Source organism: Miniopterus natalensis, chromosome X, assembly GCF_054644295.1.
Source record: "Miniopterus natalensis isolate mMinNat1 chromosome X, mMinNat1.hap1, whole genome shotgun sequence".
Taxonomy (NCBI): Eukaryota; Metazoa; Chordata; class Mammalia; order Chiroptera; family Miniopteridae; genus Miniopterus; species Miniopterus natalensis.
The window spans coordinates 18392856-18404986 of NC_142103.1; the positions used below are offsets into that span (position 1 = coordinate 18392856).

The following is a 12131-nucleotide window of genomic DNA, read 5'->3' on the forward strand; positions in this document are numbered from 1 at the left end:
TTAACCACAGTCATGATTACATTTCTCAGCTGTCTCTCCATTATCATGGCTGATCCAGGCTTTGGTTTTCAGAAATTCTGTTTAAGTTCTGTGATCATCAGTTGAGCAGTGTACTTTCTTTGCCAATTAAGTGTTTCTAAAAATTTTATATAAGATCAACCACTGCATTTAGTACCTGATATTCTTTTTGAGTTAGCTGGATACATAACCTTTTGACCAATTCTATTGAACTCTGAAGTATAAACATCTTTAGTCATACATATCATAAATGAAAAAACAACCCTTCTTGGTGTTTGTTTGTTTTTTTTTCCTCCTTACTATATCTTTTATTGATTTGAGAGAAAGGAAAGGAGAGGGAGAGAGAGAGACAGAAACATCAATGATAGGAGAATCGTCATTGATCGGCTGCCTCGTGCATGCCCCCGACTAGGGATGGAGCCTGCAACCCAGGCATGTGCCCTGACCGGGAATCAAACCTCTATCTCCTGGGTCCTAGGTGGATGCTCAAGCGCTGAGCCACGCCTGGTCGGGCCCCTTCTTGGTTCTTCATCTCTGTCCTTTGCCAATCCAATTTCAAGTTAACATCTTATTTCTATATACATCACAGTGTCATGAAAACATTAGATTGCTTTCTATCCTAAGGCCAACATGAATAAATGATTTTGTGGTCTCCCTAGTCATGTTCTCATATTGAGAGTATAAGGTAATTTGTGATTTTCTAAATTTTCAATTCATATATTTTTATGTGTCTTACCACCAGTCCCACTCAGTCAAATAATACTGCAAGGTAAATCATATTGACTTGAAGCATGCATATTCATATCAGGAAGTTGCTTCTACTGGTTAAATGCAATTTTGTTTCTTACAAAATACAGACATAATTTATTAGGCATGCCTGTGTTTTATTTTCCTTTAGGCAATTTTTTTTTTAGGAAATTATACTTTCAAAGAATCAGCCCTTACAAACAGAGCAGCTATCTTTCCAAAAATAAAATCCAGTATCTAGATTCTCAAAACTCACAAAACCAAATGGAAATATCTGGTTGTTAGCCAATAGTGTCATGTGCAGGTCAGTTTCACATCACAGGGAATAACCTATAACATTTCAGTAGGCAAATCGCAATTCTAAATATAACTAGAGACTATCATTGTTATTCCCAACTGTGTTGACAGTTGTCTTATTGCTGAATTGTACAGGATAATTTTTCTTTGACAACTTTTTATACTACCAATGAACACAACTGGACAACTATAAATGTTTAGATTAATTTAGTATTTAAAAAATTTCAAAACTTCATTATAATTACTTAAATGTAATTTTTTATAGATTCTAGAATAGGAAAGCCTCCAAACTTGCCTCGTGTTAATATAATAGACAACAAAGTTGCTAAATAATCACTACTAAAATCATTTCAGCTATATGTCCAAATATATAATTCAATTCAAACACCAGTGAAAATATTACAATATTAGCTCAAATTCTCTATCAGACCTTCTGTGATAAAGGACAAAAGTTAAATGTGGAAACTAACATCTGAGTATCTATTTCTCTGCAAGGCTTTTTCATATGGATTCAAAATGGCCTAAATTAGCCAGAATATGATGTGAATTCTTACCACAGTGACACTTAAAATTAAAGTATATTGATAACTTAGTAATTTTTATTCTGTTCTATGGAGTAAGCCTATTTTGAAGGCTTGGCACAATAGTAACAAGAAATTTAAACAAAAAGCTCAAGTCCAGATGTATAACTAAGAAATCTTTTCTATATAGAACAAAATCACCAACATAAATTATAAATGGCTTCCACTAATTATTATTACCACTCAAAAAAATCACCCAAAGTAAATTAAGACAGGTATGGACGAAAGTGTACCCTGAAGCATGTTCACATTACAAAGAGCTAAAATTTAGCCAGCAGAAATTCAAATAGGCATATATGCAAACATTTGTATGCAAACTTTCATGAGTAAGATATAGAAAACGATTCATTTTGACAATTTTATGTACAGCTTGTATATAATTTAAAACAAGTAAAACTGAAAATGTTTCTATGTAAACGCCACAATAAAGTCAAATCAAATACTAAATAACAGTCTTATAAATGATCTCTCTTAGGAGAATAACTGAGTAATGTTATTCTAAGAAATGCCCTCTTTTTTATCAATCATTTCTGTTTTAACTGAAAAGGCATCTGCCAGCATATGTTTTCGGATTTCTGAACCTCTGACCTTCAAGGCATAACAAGCATTCTCCACTTTGGCCAGACTTTGTTTCAAGGTATACACCTTCTTAGAAACCTCATAAGGTCCAGTATTGCCAATGAATGAAAACCCACCATAAACCTGACCTAAAAATTGGCTCATTTCAAAGGAATTGTCAATGTCTCCATTTCCCATACTGTTAATACACATCTGCATCAACTGTCCAGTTAAATCAGCCAGTACCAGAAGTTAATCCTCAGGTGTGATTTTCAGTTTCTGAGTACCAAATTATTCATCCCGACCATTAGAAGGAATCTTATTTTCTTTCCCATTGTCTTCTGTTGTAAATACCAGTTGTTTATTAATTTCACACATATTGATAAGTGACCATGTTTTGATAAAGTGTTGAAAAGAGACGACTTCTACGTATTCCTATAGTCCTGTAGTAATGGCATTACAGAACTGATGCATATCTTCTTCTAAGAACTCTTGGGCCACCTGCAATATCTTTTGTCTGACACCATCCAATTTAATTTCTGATCCAGCCACTATTTCTTCCATATCAGGATCACTTGTAATCCTATGGAGCAGAAAAAATGTCCTTTTACTTTCTACAGTTATATCCTGACCAAGTTTTACAAGTCTCTCATATTTGCCATGTCTTGCATCAAGTGTCTGCTGAAATGATTTGAAGGCCAATATCACAGGTGAAGATGAATTAACATCCTTCCCTTCTCTTCTCTGGTTAAGTGAGAAATCGTCAGGCTTCCTTCCCCTGAGCCCTCTTTTTTTAGCCCTCTTTATTATTTTATTTTATATTTTATTTTAATATGGCTTTATTGATTTCAGAGAGAGGAAGGGAGAGGGAGAGAGAGAAATATCAATGATGAGAGAGTCATTGATGGGCTGCCTCTTGTACGCCCCCTACTGAGTATCAAGCCTGCAACCCCGAGATCATGGGTCAATGCTCAACCGCTGAGCCACTCCAGGCCGGGCTCCTGACCCCTCTTGATACTTCTTTGTTGCTCATGTTGGCACAGCCTACAGTGAGACTGAGGGCCTGGAAACTGGCGGAGTGCTTAAGGTGGCTGCTGGAGAGCCTGCTGAGGCACTCTTTGCATTTGGCCGACGTTGACACACTGGCCAGACTACAAAATAGTTTTCACAAGACATTTCAAGACACCCAAACCTGACTGATTCTATCATTTTCACTTTATTTTGAAAATATACATGGATTTAAATTTTCACCTGGGGCCCTAACCTTTTTTTGTTTTGTTTTTTCTTTCCAGTAATTTTTTTTTTTTTTAAATATATCTTTATTGATTTCAGAGAGAGGAAAGGAGAGAGGGGGAGAGAGAGAGAGAGAGAGAGAGAGAGAGAGATCGAAACATCAATGATGAGAGAGTCATTGATTGAGCCCGCAACCCGGGCATGTGCCCCGACCGGGAATCGAACCCCGATCACCTGGATCCTAGGTCGATGCTCAACCACTGAGCCACTCCCGGCCGGGCTCTTTCCAGTAATTTTTATCCTGATTAGTTGGCTTGGATACAGTGTAAGTCAAAATTTGGCTACACAAAACAGTGCTCAATACAAAGTGATGTGTTTGGCTTGATCAAGGTCTTAAACTGTGTCTTCAAACATTGAATAACTAACTTGACATGATAAATAGAATTAATAGTTCAAGATAGATGTAAGGAAGTTAATTGCTATTGCAACATAAATTTGTATTGTGATGTATTTGTGTCTGCTGAATTACTAGATGGAAAATAATCCTATGACTGGAAACATCATTCCTACAGTAAGATCCTACTGCCTCATCCATTCTATGCTAGCCTCTAGTTTCACAATAGAATACTGAAGGCTTGGTTTATAGTCTGACTTTGGTCTTGGCTCTCCAAGCCTCAGTTTTCAAATATAAAAATGTTAGTGAAAAACCTCTGTGTCATTTTCCTTATCAAGGAAAAATATATCTAAGAATTTTATGGACAAACAAATCAATGGTATAAAACTGCTCACCATTTGATGGAGGCTATGGACAAAAGCTATCAGGCACTATGAATATTCCCTGAAAGACTATATGTATGGACCAGGACTACTTAAGGGTGAAAAAAGATTTCCTCCTTGCTAAAAGACTTCATTAATTAGAAGTAGAAATCCAGGCACACTGCTTGGATTCCAAACTCAACTTAATTACTTATTAGTTGTATGAATTTTGACAAGTAATTTAATTCCTCTATATTGCAGTTTCCTCATTTTTTTAAAAATGGTAATAATTATAATACCTAACTCACATTGTTGTTGTTAGGATTAAATGCTGTACTATAGGTAAAGGACAGCACTTGGCACAATGTAAGCACTCAATTAGCATTAACCAGTTAAAGCACTGGTGGTGGTATTAGTAATGGAAGTAGTTGTAGTCGTAGCAGTAATCATGAGTGGTGGTAATTTACTATCTTTGAATTATTACCCTAAGCTAGGTACACACATAAATAAAAAAAGTAAGGGGTACTATCTAGTAATGCTATGTCAATGATTAGAATAATTTTCTTAACCCAAACACCTTCCTAAGAAGACAACATTCAAAACCCATTGTGAAGAATCAAAAGCGGTAACTCCAGTGCTTGTTATTTCTAACCTTTCTGAGATTTAATGGGAGAAAGTTGAGAGAAACCAGGTGCACGCCATGGGAGAGTTGTAGGGCTCTACTTGATCATTTCATGGTTGCAAAAATGTAGAAAAATTAAGTCTCACCTCTTGCAGAGAGATCAAGAGTATCAGCAGCCAGGACCGTTGTCTATGGTGGCAATGATGGAAAAAGAGGAACAAAAAGAAGTAAAGCCTCAGGAGATCTTACAAGATAGTGCTGGGTCTATACAGGGTGGGGCAAAAGTAGGTTTACAGTCATGAGTACACAAAGCACAGAGTTTATTCTTGTATTATTATTTATTAATTATAGTATTATTTTCCATATGGACAACTGTAAACCTTCTTTTGCCCCACCCTGTATTTGGCCTAAGTTGTGGCCCAAGAAGAGGAAGTCAAAATCCTTTCAGGAAGAGCCACTGAGTAGATAAATAAACCAAACAGCAGGAGAGATGGTAGGCAGAAAGTGGAATTGACTGAACATTCTCTGAAGTTTCTTTGGAGGGAGGCAAGCCAGGTACAGTCCTCACTGGAATGAAGGTTCAGATTGATTATGCAACTGTGAAGGAATTATCCCCATGAGGTTGGAGCTCCCTCAAATACAAGTGAACAGAATATTCTATTGTGATTTCCGCTGGGATCCCACCTCTTCTCCCAGTCTGTATTACAGTGAAGAGCCCTGCAAAATATGTCATTATTATTGCTATACTAATTATAATTGGAGACAATCAATCACTTACTTCCCCCTCCCACAACATTCTAGACTGGCCTTTCTTGTAGGTAGGGTATACAGCTGAACTATTCAGTGGTTCTCAGACTTCAGTGCAACAGAATCTACCTGAAATACTTTTTGAGAATATATAATAACCCTGGGTCCTACCCTGCAGAAATTCTGTTACAGCAGTACGTTTGGAATGACAAGTCTTAGGAATTTGCATTTTTATCAGTTCCCTAGACAAGTCTGATGAAAGTAATTCATAGACCACATTTTGAGAAACAATGACATATCCGTGATCTCCAGGGTGCCTTGCAATTCCTTAACTGTCCTCAAATTTTTAAACAGTCTCAGTGCCACAATGTCCGAAATTTGACCATTGAAGCAATAAGTTTTTCTCCTGTGGCAGCTCACTTCCTTTGGTGGAGCATTTCAGAATTTCCTAGGGGCTTTTTCAAATTGCCTTTCTCTTGGTATCATTGGTCTTTTATTGAGAATTACTGACATTAATTGAGTCACTGTTACTTATATGTATATGCTGTATCTAAGTTGTGTTGGAGGAGGAAAATGTTACAGTACTAATATCTAACAATTTTGACGGCTTACTGCTTGCCAAGTGCTATGATAATCACTTAATATCACATGCCATAGAACCTATCATTATCTCTATCTGATAGATAAGGAAACTGATAATTTAAGAGGTAAAAGACTTCTGCAAGGTACACACTTGTGATATAGCAGAGATTAGAAGACACATCTCTATGATATCAAATTCTATGTTCTTATCCACACTGTAAGAGTGCTTTGGAGATATATTCCAGTGGGGTTAGTGATGCCTCTCCTAGAGCCTCATATAAAGGGCAGTGAACCCTGAGAAGATTAGCAAAATGTATCACTGACACCTCAGGGACCCAGGATAGCAAGTGAGTTGGCCCTGCCAGATTATTATCTTTTGTAAATAGTGAGTCTTTTCTGCTTGTCTGGGCAGGGTGAACAAGGGAAGGGCAAAACTTGATAGGGAGGAAATAAATGTGCTAAATCAACTTGTCAGAAGTTTACATCAAAATTAAAGTTTCAACTTCAAAGCAATGAATGTGTGTGCTTGAGAATTTATCAGAAACACACTCTAATGTCTTCAATAGCTGTGAGAAAAGTAAAATGCAAGTTTGGGCAAAAATCCCTTTCTGAGCCCTGTTGGAATTTTAGATATGAGCCTGGAGATGCCACCTGCACTGATTTGCATGGAAGATGACCAACAACAGAAATCTTAAGGACAACCACCAAAGAACAGAGGCTTTTAGGATTCCCAGTTGTATGGCACAAATATCCCTCTACACTATGTTCAAGAGGTATTTCAATAAAAACTCATTTAAATCAAATAAGATTGTGCTCATCATTGAGTCTTCTACTGAACGTTAATCAGAAAATCTGTTTGGCTTCAGTCATTATTATAACACTAATTTTAGAATATGCATTGTATTTCTTTGCAAAGGATAATACAATAAATATAACAATATTTCTCTTCTGAGTAAGGATATTATAGGGTATTCATGTAATGATCATAAACACTAATGATCACTGTGTGTAGAAGTTCCCCTGAAAATGTGCGTAATCAATGCACAGACTGGGATTGTGCCAGGGAATAACATCTAGTTTCCCAGACAGGTCAAGATGCATCACCCTTCCTAAATTCATCATAATCCAAGGTTTATTCTCACACTGCCAGGCTTTAAAATATGATTTTATTAAATTGCAAGTATAGGAACAGCTCTCAAGGTTGGAATATTCAGTAATAGCATAGTGATTTATATAATCAGAACATCAAAGTATTAATTGTTATTGGAAGGTAGAATGTGCCACCCCAAAACATGCCTTTGGCATAAGGATTACTTTAAGCTGATTATTTTGAGAAACAGTAGACACAGGAAAAGTTCTGAAAACACAATAAAAGTTACCCTTTTGTAAGAGAAATTTACATCTTTAAAGGAAATCTTCATTGTAAGGGTGTCTCTGTCTCTACAAGGAAAAAAAGGATGACTAAATCATGAGAAGAAAAATCCGTGGTGAAGGCACTGACTAACACTAAGTAACAAATCTTACCCTTGTTTACAGTGCTTTTCCTGGTACTCTCCCCATAACTTCCCCACGCCATACACACACACACACCTTTCTTCTTTTGCCTTTAGCTGTATGAAGATGGCTTGAAGCCAAAGTTCTAAGCTACTCATTTTTCCCTGGGTATCTTCCATGTATACATGAGGTACACATGTTAATAAAATTCTGCTTGTTTTTCCCTTGTTAATCTGACTTAGTATAGGGGTCTATGCCTAAAACTCAGAAAGGCAGAGGGAAATTTTTCCTCCCTTACATTATTTAAAAAATAAAACTGTCACAAAGACCAGAATTTTTGCATTAAAAAACCATTACTATCAAATTCTCATTCACTAGATGTCTACCTTCAGGAATGTCATATAACCTCAATAAATCTGTTTCCTCATATTTAAAGTGGGTATAAAAGTGGTAACTCCCTCTCACAGGGTTCCTTAGAGGAATACAGGATAGAAAGCATGTGAAGCTCTGAAAATAATTTCTTGCACATAGTAGTAAGTCCTCAATAAATCTTATCTATTGTTATTAGTATAATAAAAATATTGCTTAGTAAGGCTTCTTGTTTGAGAGAAAATCTGATGCTCTGACCCTGGCTCAGCTTTCCACGAAGATTCAGCAAAAGTTGGTAACTACTCTAAAATTCAAAATCACAGCCTACCCTTTGGATATATTTCCACTAATTACAAAACCTATTATTTTAAAGTGGAAATCATAACCACCACTAGTTGCTGACTTAAGCACTATCACTTGACAGAGAATTAACCCAGTGTTAACTATGGACTTTGGGTGATTATGATGTGTCAATGTAGATTCATCAATTGTAACAAATGTACCACTCTGGTGGGGGGGTATTGATAATGGGGAGTCTGTGCATTGTGGGGGGAAAGGGTATCTGGGAAATCTCTGTACCTTCCTCGCAGTTTTAATGTGAACCTAAACTACTCAAAAATATTTTTAAGAAAAGTATAAATATAAATGTGAAAACTCAATTAAATGAATAACTTTCTAAACAAGTGAATTACTATAGTTAATTAGTAAAAACCCAAATACCTGAGAAGATTGAAACTCTGGAGAAAAAAAAATGGAAAAGTTGTGAAACAACTATAATCAAAGAAGATTCCAAGCCCAGATAGTTCTGTAAATGTTCAGTAGCATTTTATGGCATAGAAATTATTTTAAATTATAGATGAAAATGGAAGTTTCTCAATTAATTTAATAAAATTTAGATACCTTGATACCAAAGTTTAAATAAAGGAGAAAATAGAAATTATAAAACAATTACACTAATAAATACAGGGTGTCCCAAAAAATGTATATACACTTTAACAGCTGATAGCTCAATTTTGAAAATAAAATGTATTTTATTAAACACTGCCTTTATAATTATTCGAAGTGTGTATACACATTTTGGGGGAGACACCCTATATATGTGAAATATACTATAAGGTACTAGCAAATAATATCTTGTTTTTTATTTATCCAATACATGTAGGTGTGGTTTATTATTATTCATACATTAATTACACAAAACATCATGTGGAATCTAATAAACAAAATTGACAGACAAAATAGAACCAAAGGCATGGATACATGGAACAGACCGACAGAGGTCAGAGGGGAGGGGGTGGGGAGACTGGCTTAAAGAGGGTGAAGAGATTAGCCAAAGAACATATATGTATAGCCAATGGACACAGACAACAGTGTGATGATGACAAAGGGGAGGGGGAATGGGTGACACCTGGAATAGTGTCAAAAATTTTAAAAAGACATGGCAGAAAAAGCAACGTGAAAATTTCTAAAGCTACTCAAAATGCATTTGTTAAAATACCAACTGTTCCCAACTTAAAGTTCTCAAAGTTTTGAGTAATATAAGACATAAAAAAGCAAGCACAAAATTATTAGAAAGGAAATAATTTATCGTTATTTATAGATAATGATTACTTAGGAAACTAAAGAAACAACTGAATAAAATATGAGATACACTAAGAGGTGCTAAAAATAGTGAAAAGGTGTGAGGAAAATTCCGTTCATTATAATAACAATATTAAGATTTCCATATATGTGCAACCCCATCACTTACAATGAATTTTTATATATACATATCTATACACATATAAGTATATTTAAAAATCAATGCATACAATTTACAAGAAAAAAAGAAAAGTTCAATGGCTGCATGAGAAAATATTTGAAAATTTCCAAAAGAAGATACAAGTTTACATTAATAAATGTTTCTTAATGGGAAAAATAAATGTAGAAAGAATTGCAAATTTTCCAAAATTTAACATGAATGTAAGTTAATTCAATTACAATAAAAAGTATAGCTGGATTAATTTTTTTTTTTGAAGATGCAACACATAAGAATAAACTGCAAAAAATATATTTGGAAAAAGATTATTAGATTCTACATATATTATAAAAGAAACATTAAAATGTGTTGTGTTGACACATTCAGACAATGAATATAAAAGTACTGAGCTCAAATTGATATATTTGGATGTTTATATAAGTGTGATGTTGAGGGAAATACAGGCACCTTCCATTTAACATCAGTAATCCATATCTGAAAATCAGACATTCTGTGTAAAAACACTAACCATGAAATACTTTCAATTATTTAAAAGGGAAAAAATTATAGCACAATATGCTTTACCTAAAATTCTCAACCAATTTCCTAAAAGAAACAGACAACACAGTAAAACATATTATGAGGTAAAATAGTTAAAACATTACTTCCTACTCACCAAAAAAATTGTACGATTGATAACAAAGCATTGCATTTTTGTTTAGTAATACAGCCTCTAAATTATCTCTGAATTAACATTTCTTTCCAGCGGTGTCTAGAGAATGAGACTTGGGAAGAAAAATAGCAAACCAATTTTTATAGTTAAAAAGTCCTTGCAAATATATGTGTACATATGCACACACAGATGCACACCAGATATATTAAAATTTAATACAATAAATAAAATCATGAAAAGTACAAAACAGATAAAAATATCAGTCAGTATAAATAAGAAACAATTTTTTAAAATATAAAACATAAAGGGAATGATTCATATACTTGACTATATTAAAAATTATAAACTTTTGTGCATTAAAACCCCATAAATTGAAAGACAAATGAGAGCTAGGAAAAATATATTTGTTACATACATTACATATAAAGGATTTCTGGCAAGCAATAAGTCAAAAATAACACCTTAAAAAGATTTGGACAAAAGACATTACTAAAACACTCACAAGATAAATACAAAATGTAAATAAATATGTAAAAATGTCCAACCTTATCTAAAACATGATTAACACACCTTTTTTTTTTTTTTTTTTTACCTATAATACTTGCAAACATGTTGGTATTCGTTGTTGACGTAAATGGGGGATAAAATAGATTTCAAATGCTGGTTTGGAGTATAAAGTGTTTATTTCTGGAGGGAAATTTGTCCCTATTAATCAAGTCTTAAAATTTGCATAATCTTATCTAAAACCTGTAAATCTGGAAATGTACCCTTTAAGGCACTCTGGCAATAGCTATCAAAAGCCTTAACAATGTACATAATCAATGGTCTAAAAATTATATTTCCATAAATATACACTAACATTTAAAGACAGAGGTGTTAATCAAAGATTTCTAAATGTAAAAAACTGAAAGTCAGTGTCTATAAGTTTCAGGTTTATATCTCACATATGAGTGAAATCATATGGTTTTGGCTTTTTCTGACTCATTTCAATTAACATAATATTCTCAAGTTCCATCTATGTTGTCACAAATGGCAGTATTTCATCTTTTCTTATGGCTGAGTAGTATTCCATAGTATATATGAACCATATCTTCTAGTGAAGAGTAAAGGGGGACAAATACCCATGTTGGAAGATGATTTGACTTTGGGTAGAAACACAATGCAATATACAGATCATGTGTCATAGAAATGTACACTTGAAACCTATATGATTCTATTAACCAATGCCACCCCAATAAATTTAACTAAAAAAGTCCAAAAATAAAACCTGAAAGCCAGTTTTCCAACAATAAGAAATTAAATAAATTATGTTTCCATACTATGTGCTCCTAAGGTACCTTTCAAAGTTATGTTCTCAAAAGATATTTAAGGATTTTTTGGAAAAGTTCATCATAGAATATTAAATAAAAAAATACCACAATATAGATTTATATAGTACTATTTTAATTTCATAACACTGTATATATATTAAGCATATATTTCTGTATATTTGGACAAAGATATCTCCATTTAAAGTTATATAGCTCTAAAAACATAAAATTAGGATGTAATTTACCAAGATATTAGCAATGTTTATTTCTAGGTGGTTGTCAATTTTTATTTTATTCTTCGTATATGATCTTTATAATGTGCAAATAATTGACTGATAGAACATCAGGGAAACAAGTTTGCATGGTGAGCATAGATTTAATACAAGGGATATTATGAATGTGAATA

At 33.9% G+C, this 12131-nt stretch overlaps 1 pseudogene; it reads right to left on the reverse strand.

Annotated features, from left to right (window-relative positions):
- Positions 1-2141: 2141 nt before the first annotated feature.
- On the reverse strand, positions 2142-7814 carry LOC107529327 (translin-associated protein X pseudogene; annotated as a pseudogene).
- Between the last annotated feature and the right edge of the window lie 4317 nt (positions 7815-12131).